Genomic DNA, 24,870 nt, shown 5'->3' with positions numbered 1-24,870 from the left:
CAGCCTGGGAAGTTTTCCCTTGTGTCACAGGACTGGACCGCAAGTTACTGTGCTTTTAGTTCCATAGCCAGGCTCTTCGGTACTGTCTTAGAAGAAGTTTCAGCCAATGGCTTCATCCTATGTAATAATTTTTTAAATTAACAAGTACATTGTTATGGGTTTGCTGGATATAATTGTAATGTATAAGGTGATTGAATAAAGTTTATTATATTTACTATCCACGATGACCTGTAAATAAGTATATTCTGCATGCAGTCCTTTTGCAGTACTTTCTTGAAATTGCAAAAATAAAAAATAATATTTTGAGGCAGAAAAATGGCAGAAAGGAATTTGAACCCAAGTTCATGTTTCTCTTTTTTAGTCAATTCAAGTTCTTATAAATAGTATAACCAAATTGGAGTCCTTTATTATGTCATATATCTATTGCTTCCTTCAATTTTAGAAGAAAAACAATGAACCAGCGTAGTCATCTGGATGTTTTGCATTAGCATATTTACCTCAGAAGACATAATTACATGTTTTTCCTGAATTCTGATAAATGGAGGTGAGAATTTTCTGGACCCAAGTTCATTTAACAATAAAGCTCATATTTTTGATCCCTCATAACATCTTTTTTTTTTTTTTAGGATCTTCTAATAGGAACCTTTTTAAAATTTGTATCAAGGTGGGCATCTTAACCTAATTGAAAACTAGGACTTGGTTTCCTGGGTGGCATATTCTGTCTCTCTCTCTCTCTTTCCAATATGAATACCCACAGAACCATACCTTTTAATTCCTTGTTAATGCCTTTTATCTCCAAGATTATTATTTAGACAATTTCGAATAATTCTAGCTTAACTGGGCTTTTGTTGTTGTAGTGAACCTTATAATAGTAAAGATTTTTTTTCCTATCAAGAGCTAGAGTTTTATTTACTTGGAAAATTCTTTGATCTGATCAAAAAGGAACAAAGCATTTTGAAGCTGGAACTGTTCGTTTTCTAGTTAACTAAGAAGTTTTAAAGGGAATGCTTCTAACTTCCCAGAAAGAGTGAAGTTATTTTGGAAAACCTTAAGCATACATATGAGATTCTAATACATGGGTCATGATTTATGTAATTTTTCTCCTTTCTCAAGGCTCTGTGTCAGAAAGAGCCTTCTTATATATGTAAGTTCCCATACAATTCCATGGGTCAACACTTTAAATCTCTAAAAGGAATATGCAATCTTAAAAAATTATCTTAGATAAACCATTCTAGAAGACTCTGGATAATTCTTTCTGTTGGCTTTGGCATATACATTATCCATGTTTCAAATAAACAAATTGCAGGAAGTCACCAACTCACAGTTTTTATGTTCCTGAAAGTTTGTTTATGAATTGCTCACTTGAAACAAGTTTTCCCATAGGAATAATGATACATATGATGATTAGATTCTCACACTAGTCGTTTAAAGGCTATAAACCCATTATCTAGTTGAAATACTAAATATTTGCAATGAAATGTGTGAAGAACAGTAGAGGTACCACAATAAGTAGCCAGAAGCGAACAATGGACTTAAATGTGTTTTCAATTTTAAATGTTGCTATTGGTGAAAAGGAAGGTTTAATTAGAAGACAATGAGGATATGGAGAGACAATTTGAAGAGAGTTTTTAGGTATATTTCCAGAAGTTTTAGAGACTTATGACACTGGATTTTCAATTATGTTCCATTTTACTTCTATACTCGCAGTTTACCCTTTCTCAATTCAGTTTCATCATATGTACTACTGTTAAACTGTGAGTACTTTCATTATGTCAACTCACAAATGGAGTTAATAAAGGGAGAGAGAATTTACTGAGATGATGGTACAGGAGTTGGAAGGGAGAAAACGTTTAAGGGATTCTAATGGATTTGGGCTAATGTGTATGACGAAGTCCCTGAGGAGTAATGAACTGAGTAAGGAAGAGATCAGAGATAGAAGAGAACTGAGGGGCATGAGAAGGGCAGGATATCCTTGAGGAGAAAGTGGGGTGTGTGACAGAGGTGTTGGGGCTAACCGGGTTCTATGTTGATTAGCAAATATTTCCATGGGCACAGGATGGTTTGCTTACCTGGGAGAGAGCTACTGGGGATGGAGGTCCAGGCTCCATTGGAGAGGGGTCAGTCTCCATTCTTGGAACGTGTATGCCGTTTAACTGTATCCACTGCCCGTCTCAGAGTGTTTAGAACAGATACTTTCTTGCCTTGGGGCTTTTGCTCCACAATTTTGTCAATTCATGGAGTGACTGATTTTCTTGTGGCCCTAGCAAAACTGCCACCTCCTCAGAAGGACTTTCCTATCCTCTTGGCATCCCAAGCTCTCGAACACACACCCTGGGCCCCCAAGTACGTCCCAGTCCACCCTCTCTCCTCAGAGATGTATTTATGATTCATGGTTGTTTAATGGTGCATGGGCTGAATTTCTCACTCAGAGCTGAGCTCCACCAGGACAGGAATCTGGTTTATCCTATTCACCTCCTCATCCTTGGCTCTTGACACACTGTGGACGCTTAGTATGGTTATTCACTGGAGAAGTGAGGAAAACCAGATATAAATGACTCCGATGATTTCATGTGGTACATTGAAAGGTATTATTGGGGGCATTATAGTCCATGTAGGAAAAATAAATGCTCAAATTTTTGTTCTTGCTGGAAAATAAACAAGAAATAATTAAGAAAAAACAATGTGTTATGGAGTGGGATATTGTGATATACAGAAAATACATTTTGAGGGGCGTCTGGGTGGCTCAGTGGTTAAGCGTTTGCCTTCGGCTCAGGTCATGATCCCAGGGTCCTGGGATCGAGCCCCGCATCAGCCTCCCTGCTCTGCGGGAAGCCTGCTTCTCCCTCTCCACTCCCCCTGCTTGTGTTCCCTCTCTCGCTGTCTCTCTCTGACAAATAAATAAAATCTAAAAAAAAAAAAAAAAAAGAAAATACATTTTGAGAAACAAAAGAAAAGAAATGGTCCATTTGAAAATACGTGCTTGGGCTTGAATCATTTTGGTGATTAGCTCCAAAGAAATGATTTTATAATGGAAAGAGATGAATGATAGCACAGCCATTCAAAGAAGTTCCCAGAAAATCCCACAAGCAGTGCTGTCAACAAGCTGCACATATTTTTCCTTTCCTCTCTCCCTTTCTGCTTTCCTTGATTTCTGCCTTTTCTGTCTCTACTTCCCTCTTTCTTCCACCCCATGTTTCTCTCCCAGGGCTCTCTTTCCTTTTCTCTAGATTATGACCAGATCTGAAAACACTGGCTTCTAGAGGTAAAGTTTGACTTGGAATCTGGCAAAGTATTTTTAAATAAATAAATGAATGCCGGTGAGTGTGATGTTGTACAATGTCTTTGTGCAATGTGATGGTAAATGAGGTTTTTGCCAAATTATTCCTGCTCAAAGAACTCATTAGTCTTAGAAGCTCAGTATGTTTGCTGAATTTGTGTAGTTTGGATTTTTTCTGTAGAAAGAGCATGGACCCAGAACAGACTTAGGTTTGGGTCTAAGTGTTGTGACTGCTTGGCTGTGTGCCTTTTGAGAAGGTTACTTTACCTTCCTGGATTTCTGTTTCCTTGCAAACAAAATGAGAGAATTGATGTGCCTACCTCTAGAGCATCTAGAGCTTTAAGAGTCTCTGGCATTCACTGAATGGTTTGGATTCCCCAGACTTACTCTCTCCAAGGTTTAAATTGAATGATTGAGTCCTTTTCCTCCCATCTCAAAATGTACTTGTCCCTAACACAGAACTAATTCAAATTTATTACTCTCTGCCTTTCATTGATTACTCTTCTTCTGCTGTTCTTTGGCATAGATGCCATGTTAGTTTTGCCCCTTTTCAGTATTGGAAGATGAAAGTGCAGTTATGCCACTCTCATCCATAGTCCCTATAGCATAGAACTGTCCATGTATTCATCAGAAATTGCATCAATTGCATGAATGCATACTAGGTGTTCGGCCTTGTTCTACGTGCTAGAGGTTCAATTAGTGAACAACAGATACAAATCCCTGCCTATATGGAGCTTCCTATTTGGTACAGGAGAGATGGGAAAATAAAATGGAACGCAGAGTACATTCAATGGGGATCAGAACTTTGGAGAAGAATCGAGTGGAGAAAGGGGATTAGAGGAAATTGTGGAAGAGAGGAAGGAGTGGGATAGATGGGGTTGTGATTGTAAAGAAGGCGGTAATGGATGGCCTCATTGAGAAGACATATGAGCAAAGACCTGAAGGAGGGGAGGGAGTGAGCAGCAATGTAATTATTTGGAGGAAGAGTCCAAAAAGGCGGGAGAAAGAGCATGTGCAGAGGCTCAGAACATGGGCAGAGCACAAAGATGTCAGTGCTTCTGGACAAAAGGTTAGGGGGATGTTCAAGAGAGGGACTCTGAGGTAACATATACGCAGACACCTGTGAATCCTCGATGGTAGGAAAGCCAGTTTCCTTTTGCATTCGCCAGTTAGCCTGAGCCTGTGTTAGCCATGTGTCTAGTGACTGGTGGGCATTGAGAAGCCTGGCGTTCTGAAACTGGTTCTGTAGTGCCTCTTGGACTCATTCTTTCCATGTATTTAAGTAAATGGATAAATATCATGCTCTTACCTTAGCTTGTAGTTCCAAGCCTGGAGTTAGAGCTGAGTGTTCAACTACAATTGGAGGCTTGAACATTTCCACACCAGAGAAATGGCCCCATGATAAGGGTGACTCCAGAATCAGAATTACACATCAATTCACGAATGTTTTGACTATGTACAAGAGACCTTCATTTTTATTTTTTGTTCATATCAACTTCTTCTCTTGTGCATCAGGACTGGTATTTTAGAATTTTTAAAAAGGACCATGCAGAGTGACTCATGTTACCTACTTTTAACAGGCAGCATAATGAGTAAAATATTGTGCTCAGTTAGGACATTGTCATAAGATTGTGTGACATTTGCATACACTTCAAACTTTCCAAAATGCTTCATTTACTCAACAGGTACATCAGAGGTTTTACCTCAGTCTCAGGTATCCTAGGCACTGTGACTATGACAGGGAAAAAAGGCAGCTGTGGTCTCTGTCCTCAGAGGCTTAGAGTCTAGTACATGTTATCACACACTTATGTGCATATACATTTTGTTCTTACATCCTCTCTGTGGGGTAGAAAGAGTAAGTTTACTCTCTTTCTTTCAAACAGGAGAAAAGTAGGGCCCAGGGAGGTTAAGTGACTTGCTCAAGGTGACCATCTTACCAAGTGGCAGAACCAGCATTGATTTACCACATTTGACTCCCAGTCAAGTGCTCTTTATTTGTGTAATTGTGTAACCAGAAAGTCCTGCTTGTATCTGAAATTGTTTGGCCTGGGTCGCTGGCTGACAAGCAAACAACAGATTGACTAGATTGGACACAGTATTTCAAAAGCTTTGTTCAGTACTAAGCAAAGTGATTTTATTAACAGATTATGACCCTTCTGATCAGCCATCAGCTTGAAGAAGGCCACCTAACACAGAAGTGGGCTCCTATCAGTGGCACTCACTGGTTTCCCAGAATTTTATGATGCAGAGGGGCACGTGATATCAGTCAGCCAGTGGACTCTAAACTTTCACAGCCTACCCTCTACACAATGTTTTATCAAAAAACCTGGCTCCCACTATGAACAAAAGCCCTCTCTCTCTCAGAAGGACAGCTCGGTGTTCACTGACATTCTGTGAAAGCTTTGGCCATTATCAGGAAAACATGATGGTATGTGCCACCATTGAAGATTAACCAATCTAGCCCAACCTTGTTTTACAGTTGAGCAAACCAAAGCCAAATGAAATAACTTACCCAAGGATTTTTATTCTCTCCATAAGGGGACAAGTCAAAGTTTATTTTAGTAATGATTCCAAAAATGTGAATAGACGAAGGCTTGGAACCCGCAGTGTCTTTCACGTTCAAAGGTGCTGAGACTGGTTGGGTGACTGCCCAAAGACACACAAATGAATGTGTCCCACGGGTCCAGCGCTCCACTCAGTCCACACACAATGTGGCCATTTATAGCTCTCTCCTGCGCTTCCATGGCTCATGTGTTCGCTGGCAGTGCGTCAGCGCTGTGTGGAGGGAACAACTAGGACTTGAAGGGGCTGGATCTCCTGACTCGCTCTATGACCTTGAGTGAGTTCTGGGACTGCCGTGGCCTCAGCATCCCCATTTGTAATGTAGGAATGATGCTGGCTCTCTACGCCATAGAGTGAGTCATGGTGAAGATCGAATGAGATAATAAATATGGAAACATCTGCAGAAGTGTAGTGCACATGCCATTGATTTTCTCAGATCGCTCTCTCTCAGTTTGATCGTTACATGTGGTTTCTTAGTATTCAGTGACTAGGCATTACTGCTTGCTATTTGACTTGTCAAGTAAATTATTGCTGTACCTCTTCTGCAGCGAGGTCTACAGATTACTCTCCTCCCTTTACCATACCGTTAATTACTAGCATATTCTATCATCCTCGATTCTCAATGTCCCTGGGCTACAACTACCCCTTTCTTGAGCTTGGAAGGCATCACTAATCAATCTTAACCATCATTCTGTCTGGCCGCGGCATCTGTCTCAACATCATATTCCAGGCCACCTCTGCTAGTTTGGAATTGGCACATGGGATGATATCACATTGCTTTCCCTACCGTGGACAGTTTTCCAAAGTTGAAAAACAATGAGCAAAACTGGGATGTAGGTAGTCTCCTTCACAAAGTCTCTTAGTGTATCACGGAAAAATGGCATGTGAAAAATTGCTCACAGCACTAGGGTTGGTAGCAATGGTAGAGAATGGTCTGTAAGCCCTATAACAGGTAGGACCCTTCTCCTGTACCATAGGCTTTAACCACCAAGTTTTTCTTAGCCTCCTTGTGCCTCCAGTTCAAAGAACTGTGTCTACCGGGTAGCCAAGCCCCAGTCCATGCTTGGATTCATTCCTCATCTCTCCTTCCTGCTTGCCTCACAGCAGTAGGTCCTTTAGAGCTATAGATTATCCTTCCAAAGAGATCTTGGCTTTGTTCTCTCCCTTTCATCCTCTGCTACCACACCTGATCAGACTTTTGCTGCTTCCCACCCATGCTCCTCACAGCCATCAAAGACATCACTTTCCCCACCTACCTTTGGTTGTTCCCGTGCTTCTGAGATGAAGTGCAAATGCCTTAGTGTGCGGTGTAACGCTTTCACACATGGGCTGCCTTATCCGCTCAGATCCCGCTGCACCAGCCAGACAGGAGCTCCTTGCCCTTTTCTTTCCTTTGTATATGCTATTCCTTCCCTTATCTGTGTGGTCACAGTCTGTTCTGATCATTCAAGGTCAAACAGAAGTGCCCCTCTTCAATGAAGCCTCCTCACATTCTCCATGTTGAAAGTGAGGTGCTCCCTGAGCTCACTTAGCTCTCAGTTGTGGCCCTCCTAAGGCCACGTATCGGAAGGTTTAAGAGCACTGGCTTTGGAGTTAGACTGATCTAGGTTAAATCTCATGTATGTGACCTTGCGAAGCTAGTGCACCTGCTTCCTCATCTAGAAGATGGAAGTGATAATAGCAATAACTTTCTCGTGGGTAATTTAATCATGTGAGGTTGTAAGGATTAAATCAGCAGTGTGTTCTCCAGAGATACAGAACCAATAGGTTAAGAAGGAGACAGAGAGAGAGAGAGAATGAGAGAGAGGAGAGAGAGAAGGACAAAGGGAGAGGGTGAGGGTCAGGGAGAGGGGAAGGAAGAGGGGGAGGGAGAGGGAAAGAGAGAGAGAGGGAGAGAAAGAGATATTTTTAAGGAACTGGTTCACTTGATGGTGGGGACTGGCAGGCAAGTCTAGAAGCCATAGGGCAGGCTGGCTGGTAGGGGTTGATGATGCAGTCTTGAGGTAAAGTGTTACATTCTCAATAAATCTTAGCTGCCATTTTCCATTTATATGCCTACTTTGTTTGCTCCTCCGCCAAGAACCAAGGACTCTGCCAGAGCAGGGACCGTGTCTCACTCAATTTTGTATTCCCAAAGTGTGGCATGTGTAAGTGTTCATTAAAAAGCCAGCAAATGAATGAATGTTGTTGAGGGAGCACAACTCTTTGGGAAAGATGCAAGCTGCTCAGTGTATGGTTATCGTGAGAATTATATGAGTTAATATATGCAAAATATTAAGAAGAGTGTTTGGTTCCTAGCAAAGGTTACTCTGTTGAAGGCTCCAGTATGGTTCCTGGATGCCAGGCAGTACCCAGGATTGCGCGCCCTCTCCTCTCCCCAGAGCACCCATCTGCTGCGTAGGATCACTTTGGCTGAGAGCCACACTCTGGTTCAGGAGCGTGCAGTTAATCTAGTATCTCACACAGTCTGCCTGACTACTTTCATTGTTTTGCTCTCATTTTAAGAGAGACCGGGTTTCACTGTAGAAAACTCAGAAAATAGGAAGGTACAAAGGAGAAACTGAAATCACCAATTATCTCATTATTATGAAATAACTACTGCGACAATTTGTTGAGTGTAGAACATGGGCTTTGGGGACAATCTGAAGCCCTTCAAGCCTCAACACTATTAGCAGTAAAGAGGGTGAAATAACACCTTCCGCATAAGATCGTAGGGAAATTAAATAAGATAATGTATGGTCTTCAGTTGGCACTTACCTGGCACTTACCTGGTAGGTAAGCACTCAATGAATGCTAGCTCTTAATAGCTTTACAGGCAAAATAAATATTTATGTCAAAGAACCCAATTTGATCTGTGCATATGTATACACACATGTGTGTGTATCCACACACAGACACTCATGGCTTTTTCACTCGACGTTAGATTGGAAACACTGTCCTAGGCAGTGTGCATATTTGTTAAGAGGAGAGGATCTGGAGACACACTTCCCAGATGCAAACCTTGACCCCTCTACACTTGCCAACTGTGCAAGTTTAGGCAAATTATTTAACCCCTTTGTGCTTTCTTTTTTTTTCTTCTGTATAGGATAATCCCTATTGGAAAAGGTTATTATAAGGATTAAATGAGTTTAACATATTATATACAGTTAGTATTATTTTTATAATATATATTATAATTATATATGTGACATATAATGTACATAAAAAACAGTATTTGGCACAGAGTAAATGCTCAGTCAAGAAATGTCAGCTCTCATTATCATCCTCCTGAAATAGTCTCCACAGCATTATTTTTACTGGTTGTAGAATATTCCATTGCATTGTCCTTTATGTCACTATTCCCCTGTTGTCAGACATTGAGACTGTTAGCTGGAGCTTGGTTTGAATACTGAGCTAGAACGGCTCATGTTAACGAGTCATGTGGTGTGTCATGAAGTCTTCGTTTTCATTTAATAAGATAGCTGGGTGAGGTGGTAGGACTTCTACTTTGGGTTCTAGTCCTGACACTGCTCCAGCCAGCTGAGGGACTTCGGACAAGCTATTGAACATCGGGAAAAGAAAGCAAAGTAGTAGAAAGAGAAACTGATTTTAATTCAAAAAAGTCTAACATCTCCTGGCACCATTCTTTATTAGCTATGAGGATGAGGCCAAGAATTTGCCAGGTGGGTGGGAATTGATTTTTTTTATGTCCTCTTTGAAGGTCCTGGCTGTGTATTTTGGGCAAGTCACCATCTCTTCTATTTTGCCATCTGTGGAATGGCAAATGAGCTTTCCTGCCTTTCTCACTTGGTGGTAAATATCAAAGCACAAAATATATGTGAAAATATTTTTCAAGCAGTAAATGTATATATAAACATAATGTAGCATTAGGGCTGTTGTTACATTTAGTATCTTGGAAACTGTTTTCAAGTAAAGGTTAGGTTAAATAATTTTGAAGGGGCTAACTAGTTTTAAAATTCTGTGCTGTGGGGAGTGCCTGGGTGGTGCAGTCAGTTAAGCATCAGCCTTTGGCTCAGGTTATGGTCCTGGGGTCCTGGGATCGAGTCCCCATGTTGGGCTCCCTGCTTAGCAGGCAGCCTGCTTCTGCCTCTCCCTCTGAGTCTAGTTACGGGACCCCCACTCATGCTCTCTCTCTCTCTCTTTAATAAATAAATAAAATCTTTAAGAAAATAAAATAAAATTCTGTGCTCTACTACAAGCGTTTCAGGATGTAACCCTACTACAGTTAACTTCTCTCCCCATACCTTCCACCTCTGACGCATACAAATGATTTTCTTCATTCCTGGATACTGGGCAAAGAACGCCTTCCCTCATTTGATGAAATATTTATTTGAATGGGAAATGTTACATAAAATTTTGTGAAACCAGGTAAAAATATTGTTTCTAATAATTAATATGTAGTGGGACATTTAAAATGCATTTTAAAGTGTGTTCGAATGAAATCTATCTTAGCCTATTTACAAACACAAATATTGTTCCGTATGTGATCTCAGCAAGGTTTAATCCATGCAATTTAATTGCCAAATCAAATTATTTAATCTGGCTTTCTTCCCTTGAGTTTTCCACTATCTTCTATCTTTGTGGCAACCCACCTCATGTGGGCAGATTGAAGAAGAGAGTTTGTTGCTCTCTCTCGATGAATTTTGACAAGGATACCAAGGAAGTTTTCTAGTGGCAGTGGAATGCTGTGAGCTAGCCATGGTTCTAAGCATGGGATACAGGGAGCAAAACACAGAGAGCCCTTGCTCTGCTGGAGCTTGCATCTGACTATGAGGAGACAAGACTCACAAACCAAATGAATAAACAAAATAATTTCAGATGGTGGTAAAGTCCAAGAAAAACAAAGAATCACTTGGAAAAGAGTGGGGGAGTCAAAGCTGCTTTAGGTGGTCAGGAAAGGCATTGCAGCTGAGACTTCTTCACAACGTGACATGTCAAGATCTGGGAGTGGAGTATGTCAGGAGTGAGCACTGTAGGGCTCAACAGCTGCTGGGGACTTGGGAAGCTCAAAGAACAAAAGAAAAGCCATAGTGGTTGGAGACCAGTGAAGGGAGGGGATGGAAACAGGAGAGAAGGAAGGCAAGATTCAGATCAGGCAGGGCTATGGGAGCCATGGAGATGGATCTGGAATTGATTGGGAGGCAGTGGAAAGCCACTGGAGGGATTTAAGGAGAAGGTCACATTTCCGTTTGCATCTTTAAACAATTACTTTCGATGTTGGATGGACTGGAGTAGCTACAGATGGCCTTCTGGGTTTTATTTTTTTCTGTTGTTGTTTTGAGAGGAGATTGTCTTGAATCTGTCTTTGAGTAATAAGTACTCTGACTTTATTTAAATGCTATGTTTATTTTCAGGAAAGCTAAGAGAGATTGGAAGGGATTCTGGTAGCCTTCCCCAAAGCCATTCAGCACTGTCACTGCTGAGGTCTGAGGGCTCAGGTGATGGTTTAATTCAGCTATTGAATGAACTCTTTCTCTAACCCAAATGGTTCTGATAGTAGATTTTTTCAGTCATGTTGACAGGTAAAAAAGATGAAGATCTTAGAGTATATCATGTGCTTTTTTTTTCATGTACTTGTTTTTAAATGGCTTTGAAGCACTTCAATTATTTGAAAGTCATTTTGATACTGAATCGGTTAGTTTATTAGGCTGGCTTTCACCACTGAAGCTCTTTCTCTCTAAGTCAGATCGGAAAGATAGAAGTGCTCAAGAGATCTTCCTGTTGACAGAGCTTGACCTCTCTGTGTTCCATTTTTCTCCACCAATGTTTCCATTAAAACCTCTTGTGTCCTGGCTAAATTTCATTGATGGAGATCCGCACTGTCTCCCGTAACTAGACTCACCTGTGCACGCCTCCGACTCTGTAGCTCCTCTCCTCCTACCTTCAGGGGCTGAAACTGTCTCTGCTCTGAAATGTATTTGTAACCCAGAGGAAAATATATGAAGCTTCCTGTAGCTGGGACTTGTTCCTGTTCCAATCTTCTTTATACTAAGGGCTCAGTTTTTCTTTTCTAGTTACTTATATGATATAACAGGTAAGTGCACAGTCTTAGGAGTCAAAACAGACCTGGGTTCAAATCCTGCCTCTGCAACTTACTGGCCGTGTGTCTTTGGGCAAGCCTGAGCTTCAGGTTGTCTTCCTTCCTCCCTTCCTTCCTTCCTCCCTTCCTCCCTTCCTCCCTTCCTCCCTTCCTCCCTTCCTCCCTTCCCTCCCTCCCTATTTCTCTCCCTCCCTCCGTCCTTCTGTCCTTCCTTCCTCCCTCCCAGCCTTTTCCCCTCCCCCCTCCCTCCCTCTCTCTCTTATTTCTTAGCTTTTTAATCTATCACAATTTACAAGAGTTTCAGCAAGTGTTTATTAAAGCTCCAAACATTATGCTAAGTGCTAGGTGCATGAACGCAAGCCTTGTGGAGCTTAAAGTATAGTGACAAAGACATTAAATTAATCAAGATAACTAAATGATTATAAGTAAGCAAAGTGCTATAAAGGAAGCGCTGAATTCTCAAAGAGCTTTTTAACTATGGGACCAAACCTGGTCAGATGAGGGTGAGTCAGAGTTGTTGCAAGCATCACATGACTTTTTGCTCTTGACATAGCAGTACTTCTGCCTTATCTGTGGGGTTGCTTTGGGGGGTTTCAGTTACCCATGGTCTACCAGTCAACAGATGATCCTCCTGCTGACCTTCAGAAGGTCAATAGTAGCCTAACACTAAGTCGCACCCCCTGTCATGCATCTCACTTCATCTCCTCACGTAGGCATTTTATCATCTCACATCATCCCAAGAAGAGTGAGTATTATAAAATAAGATATTGTGTGAGAGAGAGAGACGGCATTCACATAACTTTGATTGCAGTATATTCTTTTTTTTTTTAAATTAATTTTTTTTATTCTTATGTTAATCCCCATACATTACATCATTAGTTTTAGATGAAGTGTTCCATGATTCATTGTTTGTGCACAACACCCAGTGCTCCATGCAGAACGTGCCCTCCTCAATACCCACCACCAGGCTAACCCATCCTCCCACCCCCCTCTCCTCTAGAACCCTCAGTTTGTTTTTCAGAGTCCATCGTCTCTCATGGTTCGTCTACCCCTCCGATTTCCCCCGCTTCATTCTTCCCCTCCCGCTACCTTCTTCTTCTTCTTTTTTTTTTTCTTAACATATATTGCATTATTTGTTTCAGAGGTACAGATCTGAGATTCAACAGTCTTGATTGCAGTATATTCTTATAATTGTTCTATTGTATTATTATCGTTGCTAATCTCTTCCTGTGTCTACTTTATAAAGTTTATCATAGGCATATATGTATATGAAAAAGCAGTGTTGGGCGCCTGGGTGGCTCAGTTGGTTAAGCGACTGCCTTCGGCTCAGGTCATGATCCCAGGGTCCTGGGATCGAGTCCCACATCGGGCTCCTGGCTCAGCGGGAAGCCTGCTTCTCCCTCTCCCACTCCCCCTGCTTGTGTTCCTGCTCTTGCTGTCTCTGTCTCTGTCAAATAAATAAATAAATAAATAAATAAATCTTTAAAAAAAAAAAAAAAAAGCAGTGTTTATAGGGTTTGGTACTATCTGTAGTTTCAGGCATGCACTGGGGCTTTTGGAAGGTATCCCCCACAGAGAAAGGGGGACTCCTGTATGACCCTTGCATTCAATCCATCATAGCTATGGTTATTGTTATTATTAGCATTACTGTTGTCACTGTAAACATTGTACACACCCTGGGCCTGTGTATATGGGTTTCCGTGAGCCTTCCCAGAACTTGTTAATGTGGTTGCTCCCAAAACGTCGATCGACTGTGTTCTTGGTCCCTTGCCTAGAACTGTCTGCATCTGTGTTCCCTGACTCCTGCCAGCTTACTTCGTTTCCGCCCTGGTATCTGAGTAGTTTCTGGGGTTAGCCCCTCAGAGTTTGGGTACCATCCATGCCTTGGCTCTCCCAGATTCCTTAGAAAGCTCCTGTTCTTGTTGCTCTATCTCCTAAATGAATGCCAACCAAATCCCAACATGACAACTGCTGTGTCGCCGTGCTGTGCTAGGCTTCTGGACGAGTGAAGCTTTTAGAAAAGTTTCTGGGAGAGAAGACAGTGCCTCCCTCTCTCTCTCCTGAAGCCCTGTAAAGAGCCCAATGCTGCACCCACTCTGCACTGTAAGCACCTGTTTTGGCTGAATTATGAGCCTGAACGGTATTTCTTCCTGTTAGTTGTCCAGACGGTCTTTTGTTATTTATTCACCACCGACCCAGAGGCTAGGCCGTAATAATCTGCAGACTTTTCCATTCCTCCTTACCAAAGCCTATGAAAATGTGTTTTTGAAATTTTGATATTGTCAGTACATATGCGATACATACATCTGTGCATGGTCAACTCCTGATTTTCCCAGCTGATCGGTGAGAGGGATAGCTCCTTATGGTCATTATCTCTGAGTCACCTCTTCTACTGGAGTTGCTCATCACTGATTTTAGTTCTTCCTTTTCTTTCTATTCTCGAGTTAGACCTTACTCATAGGTATCTGCCCTGTAATTTACCAAAAGATGGCTGCCCCGGACAACACTCGATCTCTGGATAGTGCGTCATAAGAAATACTAAGAATAACATTATCCCTGAAATGCTCCATAATTTCTCTTAACAAGTAGGTACAACTATACTGCCCTGCCCAGGAGGCGGAACTGTTCAAGTAGAGCTCAGATTTATCAATATAAAAATATTAATGTAAAAATAGTATTAATAAAAAATATCACTTCTTGAGTTCCTGCTATGTGCCGGAAACTGTTTTTAAATTTTCTATAGGCATTTGTCCCATTTAATCTTCACAGCAATTCTATGGGGTTCTCCTATGATAGTTATCTCCATTATATAAATGAAAAAAACTGAGAATCAAGGAGTTTATGACTTGCCCAAATATTTAGAATTTGTACGCTGATCTCTCTGACTCCCAAACTTGTGAACCACTGAATAATATTGCCTTTCCCACTTTACCTTTGAGAAGTTATATTTCATATATTCCCAGGTAAGGGCAAAACGGTGGCCTCATCTGCGCCACAACAGTTGAAAGTTTATAGTAAGTAATATTGTTACCGTGTGCTTACCTCTTTCTTCTCACCGTACAGCAATTAAATTTGAGGAGATTCCTGTCCAGTCCCTATAATACTATTAAACATCTATAATACCTCACATATAAACTTCTGGCTAATAAAAAAAAAAATGAGTAGGTAATTACAGCAGTAATAAAACTATTATCCAGAATATCTTTGTTCTGATTGTTTTTTAATCCAGTTGGCTTACAGTTTCTCACATTTTACCTTATAGGTTTCTATGGCACTGTGTGTTAAAGCAAACTTTAATAAACTACATTGGCTATTTCAGAGAAATTTGCAAAGCTTTCTTTGGAACTTGAATGCATTTCTCCCGTGCTAGGGTGAGAAATCTAGTTCCTCTTCTTGCTTAACAATCTATTGAGCACATCTCCTAGTTTCAGTTATCATAGATTTTTTTTTTTATTTTGTAGCATTTCAGAGGCAATTCAATCATCCGTTGACCTTTGTTTAATATGGGAAATAAAGTCATTTTGACTGTGTGGCTTGAAAAAGGTTAGTTCCCAATTCCATATTAATAGCTCCATTGTAGCTAAGGCTTAACACTGCCTTTGATTGTAATATTTCTAACAGATGCTCAGTCCTCAATAACTATAACAAAACGCATATTTTAGGAACGTGTAAAAATATGCAGATCGTCTCCAAGTTTATTTATGAACTCGAAACAGAGTGCTTATGCTGTTTACTTTGCAATAAATTCAAGCACAGCCCTTGGTATCTAACATTTTTACCTGTGCTCTGTGTTTCTTGTCCTCACAAATTCTTCAACTGAAGCAGAAAAAACAGCAGGAGAGATGAACCCCATATATAAGGCACATGCATCCAAAGTGTGCAGAAGTCCAAGACTCTGTAGATTCTCTGCCGGCAAAGCTGGCCCATAGAGAAGTGGGCAGGTCCCCTGATGGGGGTAGTACTGCTAGTCATTATTACTGCCGTGTGTAATGTGTGAGTGTGCTGGGCTCCGAGTGAGGGCTCTACAAACGTATCACCTGTCTCTCACCATAACCCTATCAAGATTATTCTTAATCCCATTTGATAAATAAGGAAAATGAGGCCCAAGGTTACGTGCACAACTAGGAAGTGGCAGAGCAGGATGGAACCACCGAGTCCCTGATCCCATCATCTCTGAGGCCCGTGTTTAGTGACTGCCACCCATCATCCTGGACCAGTCTGGGGCAGCTGGGTCGGTGAGACTCTTGTCCATTGTCAAGAGCAGCCAAAGACGTCACATGGGACCTCTTTCTCACCGCTCATCACCCCATCTGAGCACTCGAGTGTGCCTTTTATACTGACTCTGTGCTGTTAAGAGCCTTGACAGACTTCGCTGAACTCATTTAGCAACACAGCTTCCCGGGCCCTGCTTGTCTGGGTTCCTCTGCTGGGTGCTTTTCTGCACAGTGTGCGATTTTGCACTGTTCCACTGCTCCCTCTTCTCTCTTCTTTCCTCATTCCTCCTAATGTGGTTTGCACCATGCTGCTGCTTTCTGTGTTTCCGTCCTGAGCTCTCTGCTCTTCACGCTCCCCTCCCTCCATCAGACTGCAGCAGGCAGCCTTTTGAGCTAGGCCGCTGGGTCAAATCCGGACCCCTCTCACTTACTAGCACTGCAGTCTTGGCTCATTTACTTCTCTGAGCCTCTGTTTGCTGTTTTCTCAGTTCTAAAAAATCAATATTACGATACTAATACATATCTCAGAGAGTTATGATGATGAGGAATGAATGAGCTGATGCATATAGAAAGCTCAGTCTATCTAGTGCCTGGCACATAGTAATTGCTCATCTAAACATTCCCCCCCCCCCCCCGGTTTGGTTTTGTATTTACATTTGCATTATGGTAGGTCATTTATGTCAGGAAACCCCATCATTTGTCAGAGGGCGAAATGACTTCAACCACCCTTCCCCCAGGAAGAAATCAGAACGAGTTCTCCCTTTAAGATGCTTCCCATTCCGTCGTTGTCAAGTTCACTTTGGCCACAACACCAGTTGGCCGCCTGCCACCGGGGCCTCAGAGACCAAAACATCAGCCAAGTTTTGTTTTACTCTTAACTCTTGCAATTCCTGCCTCTCTGGTACCCTGCTACCCACATCTACAATGCAGGGGTGAGCTGGCAATAGCTCCGCATTTGGGGGGCAGTTGACCCAGGCCTTGTGGTCTTAGGGGCTGGGCAGAAAGCTGGGGGAATAATGGCTTCCTGATCACTTGCCCCACAGCAGACATGCACCAGAGCCCATGTGACCACGTCGTGTGTGGGTGGGGAGGGGGGCGTGTAAAGATGAATTCAAAATGACCCTCAGAGCCAGCTGTGCCTGGTAGTGCTCATAAAGCACTTCATCTGCTAACCACAAGTTCCTCTTACGGATGGTATAATTTTTTTTTTTTTTCCATTTTAAAAAGAAGGTCATCAGCGTTGAGGCCAAGAGAAGTTAAGTAGTTTGACCGAGGTCTACCTGATTCCAGCATATGAGCTTGTCACTGCCCACCGTCCTGCTCCCTTTGCTTTTCTGTACACTTTCCTTCCCGCACTGCCTCCTGACCTCGGTGTCCTCATGTATAAAATGACAGGATTCGGCACAGTGATTTGGAGTGCCCTTCCAGCTCTGACGTTCTGGCATCTGGGTCAACCCCTGAGCTTAGAGGCATTATTGCCCGTTGTCCGTCTCTTAGCGTCTGTCCGGATGTGTATGAACTGGCCCCGTTTGCACACTGATGCCTGGTTTAGGCTGCAACTGTCTGTGACTCTGTCTCTTAATCACATTCCAGCTCCCATTACCGTATCTCCTGTATGGACCAAACACACTTGGTTCCATTACTCCAGAGCAAATCCTCTACAGAATCCAACAGAGCTTCACGAATTCTCTTCCGGTAGTTGTTGAATGTGTGTTGCCTTGATTCACAAGGTTGTACAATTTCAGGAGAAAAGATGCTCTGCAGAATTGAAACAGGTTGGAGTAGAGTGTAGAAGAGAGGGAGCCCAACAGCCATGAGCTCCACTGAGTTGAATATCTTTTGTTTTGCTTTTTACAGTCTTGTGAGATTTGATACTTTCTCCAAGGCTTAGACAGAATAAGATCCTATAGCTTGTGCAAAGAATTCAAATTTGAGTCTGCTTATGTATTTTACATGATGCCGTGACCTTTCCCTTGATGTATAGTAGAAATAGGCACTAGGTTAGACATTTCATTCCAGGTTTGCTACTAATTTTTAATGTGCTGCTTTGATTAAGATGCTTTTCATTGATCAAACCAGTCTATAAAATCGATTATCTTTAAACTGAGTAATCTGAGGGACTCTGTATCTTGAGCTGTGTAATTCTTTAATCATCTCAACTGCTTGGGAAGACATAGGATCACCTTTTATTCTTTTTTTGTGCTTTATCTCCTAGGTTCAGTCACCAAGTACTATCAGTTCTGATTTTAAAATGACTCTTTGTATTCTTTTTTCCTCTTTATGTCACCTACTATTGTAAATCTGGACCTTATTTCACTCCTGGAATCCTGAAATAGATTTCAAGCTGTCCATATTCCCAGGTTCTACCCAATTTCCCTCCCAGTCCTTCTTGTATGTCCTCCTTAGGTATATAGGCTTGCTCACTTCTTACTCTTGTCCAAAACCTCAATTGTTCCTTCTCTACTGCTTGCAGTATCAAGTTCTCCAGGCTTCCATCGGCACAAGCTGCCCAAAATAAACTTTCTCTTCTTCCATGTCCACCATCTTATCTTATCTCTGAACCTTTGCCAAAGCTGTTTTCTGCAGCTTTCTTCATTGAATTCTTCCAAGTCCTTCAAGGTCCAGCCTGAGTACAAAAAAAAAAAAAAGCCTTAGCCCTCTTGTTTATCAAGAATTCTGAGGGGCGCCTGGGTGGCTCCGTTGGTTAAGCACCTCACTCTTGATTTTGGCTCAGATCATGATCTCTGGGTCCTGGGATAGAGCCCTGCATCAGGCTCCCTGCTCAGCGGGGAGTCTGTTTGAGATCCTCTCTCTCCCTCTCATTGTGCCCCTCTCCCCGCTCATGTGAGCTCTCTCTCTCTCTTTCTCTCTAAAATAAATAACTAAATCTTAAAAAAATATTCTGAGCATAAACATGATACCAGGCATATAATGAACAACTAATAAATATTTGTTGAATTAATGTATGACTCCCTCTCATACAAGTATCCTTGATTGCTTCATCCTACATTTATGGCAGGATTTTTAAAAATGCAGTGATACAAATTTAGCATTTCTATAGTCTTATGGTGTCAGAGAGTTGCTTTGTTTTCATACTAAAGGAAGAATAAAATGAATGAAATCAAAGAAGATTTTTGAATTGGCCAAATCCTGGCCCTAGCCATTTTCTCTTACAGACTGGAGGAGAAGGGAGTTATTTCTATGTGTCAGGCTCTGTTCTGAGTGTTCTATCAATGCTTTACTTATTGAACCATTACAACAACATTGTAAGGTAGGTGCTACACTATCCCCATTATACTGATGTGAAAACTGAGGTCCAGAGAGGTTAAGTAATTTACCCAAGATAAAGCTAGAACATGGTTAAGTCAGGATTCAAATTCAGAGATTTGGGCTACAGAGTATATAGTTGTCAGCATTGTACCATGCTACCTCTCACACCACCGCGTATCATAGGAAAATATTGAATATATTATTAGAGTAACTCCAATAATGAAAAACAAAACCTCTTAAGTCAGACTTTACAGTCAATGGAACACAATATTATCTTACTAGGAATGGGTAGTCCTTTAGATCTCACTCTCATTTATTCATAATCCCCAGTAAGATGCTCTCCTAGCTGTTTATAAATAGCTTTACTCTTGTGTTTTGGCCTTAAATGATAACAAAGTTGCCCTAGCTGGAGCTTCTCTTTTGCCTTTGAAGGGTCTTCTCTGACCCTCTGAAATGCCTCATGGCTAATGACAGGATGTGCCTTCTTTAAGGAAGCTCTGCTTCCTGGAGCTTCGCTGGCATGCTGTCCCAGAAAGCTCTGCACGACAAGCCTCTAATCAGCTGAATAAAAATGAAGTGGGCATTTGTATTTCCCCACTGATTGAGTTGGCTCAACCTGATGTAGGTTCAGATTCACAAAAGCATAGACAGGCTTGCTTCCAGGCTTGCAATGGAGAAGGAGGAAGGCAGGCTGTGTGCCCGGCTTCCTTGCAAAGCATGGCTTTGGATATGTGTAACTAGTACCCTTTAAAACCAAAGCTCCAGAACCCCCCTGCACCCACCCAGAAGTCATGGGATGATTTGTATAAGATGCCCTACTTCTGATGCCAACTGGACCCTGTTCAAATTAAAGTGCAGATCAGAAAGGGTTTTTAAAGGGTGAGTGCATCCATCATGGATAAAATGATATGTGACACAAGATGTCTCAAACTGTTCCCCATTGGTTTTTCAAGCTTAATATTCGTGTGGTACTTGAAAGCTTTTTCTCAGAAAAGCCTAATCTTGATCATGTGAATTCCAGTTACTTAAGAGAATGTCGGCCTGGTTAAATGATGTTTTCTGAGTCCATGCTTGACAAAATATTATAGTAGTACTTTGATATTTACAAGTTTAACGTTCAGGTTTCCATTGTGCATATAAAGCATCTTAGGTTGACAATAAAGAATAATTTGTAGGTTTCCTAAGGTCTGAATATGAATCATCCACTTAAGGATGCCGGGGGGTTTAGGTGGGGGTCAGTTAGAGAGTAGACCCAGTTGTGGGTCCAACATCCATATCTCAATGTGCTTTGCTATTCTCTTGGATAGGGATTATAATTTGGGGATTCTCTTCCAAGTGTCAAAGGTAAACTTGACATCTGAATCAGTGATATAGCTTTAGATTTTTGTAAAAATGGTTGTACATAAGGCTTTTGGAATTTTCCCACTCCAAACTCATGGCCAACATTGCTAATCAAGCAACTGCCCTGGCCAAATGCAGCTTGCTTCAAAATCCTCTACAAAAGGTTAATTGGATTTGGTATTCAAAGATGTGAAAATTGCTCACTTACTGGGATTTGAAAGGTCTAAAATAAGCTGCCTCTTTTTAATTTGAGACTGACTCTAAATACAGATTTCTCCATTCTCTCCTATGCCCAAGTTTGGGTCTCTTAGACATTGCCAAGCATTCTCCAAACACATCAGGAAAATGGGTCACTTCATTTGATCTGCCCACCTTTGGCAATGGAATTGGGATAGGTCTTTTGAGGATATAGTGAAGAAAAAAAGGAATAAGGGCCAGATTTCATACGTGAGGAAGATAGGTAGGTACACAATTGACAAAATTTCCATGTAGGCAAAATGATGTGCCTTGTCCTTCAACCAGAAACTCAACTTGTGGTACCCTAGAACAACCTGCTTCTTGGCCTCATTTAAAAAGCTCACCACACACACCAATAACTTTTATTAGGATGGGGAAATTTCCTCACCTAGAGAAGACACTTAGATTTTATGGATTGGTGATTCAGTTTCAAATACTAAATACTTTTTGGATTATTCTATTATCATGACCTGCTGCCTCAGATTATAGGCCTATTGTCATGTTAGTTTGCCCACTAAAGTGGAGCCCCATTAGGAAGGGGGATGTCTCTTCTTTTTTTAAATTCGTATCCAAGATGCTAGCCATGTACCTTGCATGTGGTAGGTTGGAACTAAGAAATGAATAAATGATATTTGGTACGAATGGTTTTCTCACAACCTTATTCCCCATGAACCCATCTTGGACCTGTTCCAATGACAATTTCTCATCGTTGTAAAAAGTTTTTTTGAAAGAGACCATTGTGTCCATTTGTCTTCTGCTCCTTTTTATCTTGAAAGCGGGGCTGGCTTCACGGGCACAGCTGCACGAAGCTTAGAAGGGCCCTGCCCTTGGTCTAGTGCTCGAATACTGCCTTCTTAAAATTCTTCATAATTCTTGAGTTGGGGACCCTGCATTTTCATTTTGCACCAAGCTCCACAAATTATGTACCAGGTTGTGCCTGAGTACCTCATAAACACACTCTGCTCTGAAGGCTGCCGTGGACTGGCCATCCTTCCACCCCAGCTTTTCTTGCCCCACGTTGAATTCACAACTAATGGCTGTGTTTGTGAAGTGTGGCTCCAGCTACTTAATGGAAAGCCCTCTGAGGCATCGGGATCAGGGAGAAGCATCCCTTGTCACCTGGGCGTCAGAGTAATAGTCCTAGAATCTTCCATGTCAGGGTTGTGATTTTGGTTTCAAAGAGTCAAAGAGAAACATCTTTAGAGAAGGGGACCAGGAGAAGGGCTAGCACATGTGAATGGTTTCCAGACCCTTCCCTCCAGCTAGGAACAAGGGAAAGGAGAGGGAAGCTAAGCCTTGAACGCTCCTCAAGAAATACCTGGGGAACCCTGTTTCTGGGCCCTTTTCTCCTGCTTCTCTTCCAGGACTCAAGCATCCTCTGATAATGCTTCTCCAACTTGAAGGTGTACAGGAAACACCTACCAATCTTGTTAAAACACATGTTCTGATGAAGTAGTCAGGGTTGGGGCTTGAGATTCTTCATTTCAAGTAAGCTCCTAGGTAAGGCTAATGCTGCTGGTCCCTGAACCACGCTGGATAGCCAAGCTGCCATTTTTCAGGTGTTAGGAAAATCCTGAACTTCTGTTTTATCTTAGCTGAGGGGAGCTACCGCCTTTCCCTAGAAGCAGTCTGGCTAACCTTATGTTCCCCATCCATGTCCTGGCACTGGCTGCACAAAGACATACATGCATGTTATGACTGAGAACGCACGGAGCGTCCAAACGAGAGCAAAGTCTAACTCCAACTGCCTTGAACAATGAGGAGGTTTATTATTTCGCGCAACTGAAAGAGCCAGACAGAACCCAAGTCAGGCACTATGAGCAGTAGAGTCCATGACTCTAGAGTATCATCAAAGATCCAGGCTTTCTTCTCTCTGTTGTGCGATCCTTAGCACACAAAAGGCCTCTATCTGTTACAGGCATTACTTTGAGACAAAATAATTGTCCAGAAGCAGAGAGGGGTGGTCTCTGGGGTGTTTCTTTTTAGAACCCGGATACATTTCCCAGAAGCCGCCAGTAAATGTCTCACATTTTGCATCACAGGTCTATACCTATATGGGTCTATACTGGGTTCAGTGATTTAGCCAAGAGAATGAGATGACAATGATTGGCTTGACTTAATCAGGATAATCAGGGACCACTTGCTGGAGCTGGGGAGGAGGGGGTTAGTGCCCTCTGAAACACATGTATATATGGAGTAGATATCTGCAAAAAGCCTAGGTTATGTTAGAAAGCGGAAATGCATTATAATGGGGGAGAGAGGAATGGGTCCTGGGTTTGCAACCAATCTAGCATCTACTCACACACACGCCCCAGTAAAAGGCCTTTATTTCAAGAAGGACCATAGACAATCTCCCCACAGATCTGCAACCCCCATCTGGAACCCTAAACCCTCTCTTTTCCTTCACTGGAGTACTTGTCCCCAAAGCTGCCACATAAAAAGTTTGGTTTGATCTTAGAAAAGTAATTTTGACTGCCCCATTTTAGTGGGTAGCTGATCCCCAATGCTTAATTACAATGCAGGACAGGAACAATTTGTGTGACTATGAAGGAAGCACCAGATTGGTTTTGTTGTTGGCTTTGCTTTGTTTAAATACTAAACGTTTTTCAGGTCCACTCTCATATTCCTGAGTTCCATTAGTTCTGTTAGTTCCATTAATAAGGTCATCTCTGTGTCTTATACACCTAAACAAATAGAGGGACCTCTGAAGTTCAATACTCTCTTGATACAGGTGTTGAGATCTCATGGTTTTACCAGCATTGTCCAGCGTCGCTTCTTCTCTTACAGTTTAGACATGAGATGAATGTTACCGAAAGCAATTAAAAAGCAATCACACTTCTTGAAAACATTCCTGGAAGACCTAGTGAACTACCAAAAACTATCTTTAAAAGTATGCTAGGACTGTCAGAATGGATAAAATGAACAACACAAGAAACAGCAGGTGTTGGCGAGGATATAGGGCAAGGGGACCCTTCATGCACTGTTGGTGGAAATGCAAGCTGGTGCAGCCATGCTGGAGAACAGTTTCGAGGGTGCTCAAAAAGTTAAAAATAGAACTACTCCACGATTCAGCAATCATACTACTAGGTGTTTATCCAGAGGATATAAAAATGCTGATTCAAAGGGGCACATGCTCCCCAATGTTTATAGCAGCATTATTAACAATAGCCAAACTATGGAGAGAGCCCAAATATCCACCAATGAATGAATGATAAAGAAGATGTAATATATATATATATATATATATATATATATATATATATATATATAATGGAATATCACTCAGCCATAAAAAAAGAAATCTTGCCATTTGCAATGATGTGGATGGAGCTAGAGTGTATTATCCTAAGTGAAATAAGTCAGTCAGAGAAAGGCAAATACTATATGATTTCACTCATATAGTATCCCCCCCCATAATGGAAGGGGGAAAAGAAAAAAAGGAGAGGGGGAAACAAGCCATAAGAGACTACTAACAAAAGAGAACAAACTGAAGGTTGATGGAGGGAGGTGGTGGGTGGAGGGATGGATTAGATGGGCACTAAGGAGGGCACTTATTATGATGAGCATGGATGTTGTATGTAAGTGATGAATCACTGAATTCTCCTCCTGAAACCAATATTGCACTGTATGTTAACTAACAAGAATTTAAATAAAAATTTTTTAAAAAGTATGTTAGGAGAATTTGTTTCTTGTTATAAATTGCTACAGTTAGAAAATGCATTTAGTAAACTTTCTGTCCTCATTTATTAATGAATGCTACTACTAAAAAAAAAAAAAGGCAGAACAACATGGTGGGTAAAAACACAGCCTCTGAAACCCAGTTGCTTGAGTTTAAGCGTTAGTTATGTCACTAAGTAGCTGTGTGGCCTAAGGCAAGTTAGTTAACCTCTTTATGCTTCAGGTTCCTCATCTGGGAAATGAGGAAAAGA

General features: G+C 41.6%; 1 protein-coding gene across 10 annotated transcripts in view; it reads left to right on the top strand.

Moving 5' to 3' along the window:
* The window catches only part of SGIP1 (SH3GL interacting endocytic adaptor 1), a 203,499-nt gene that overhangs the window by 4,460 nt on the left and 174,169 nt on the right, over positions 1-24,870 (top strand). The window lies entirely within an intron of this gene.

This window comes from Mirounga leonina, unplaced genomic scaffold (genome assembly GCF_011800145.1).
Source record: "Mirounga leonina isolate KUSES-001 unplaced genomic scaffold, KU_Mleo_1.0 Mir_173, whole genome shotgun sequence".
Taxonomy (NCBI): Eukaryota; Metazoa; Chordata; class Mammalia; order Carnivora; family Phocidae; genus Mirounga; species Mirounga leonina.
Note: the sequence above shows the minus strand (reverse complement) of the source record. Positions and strands in the feature narration are given on the sequence as shown.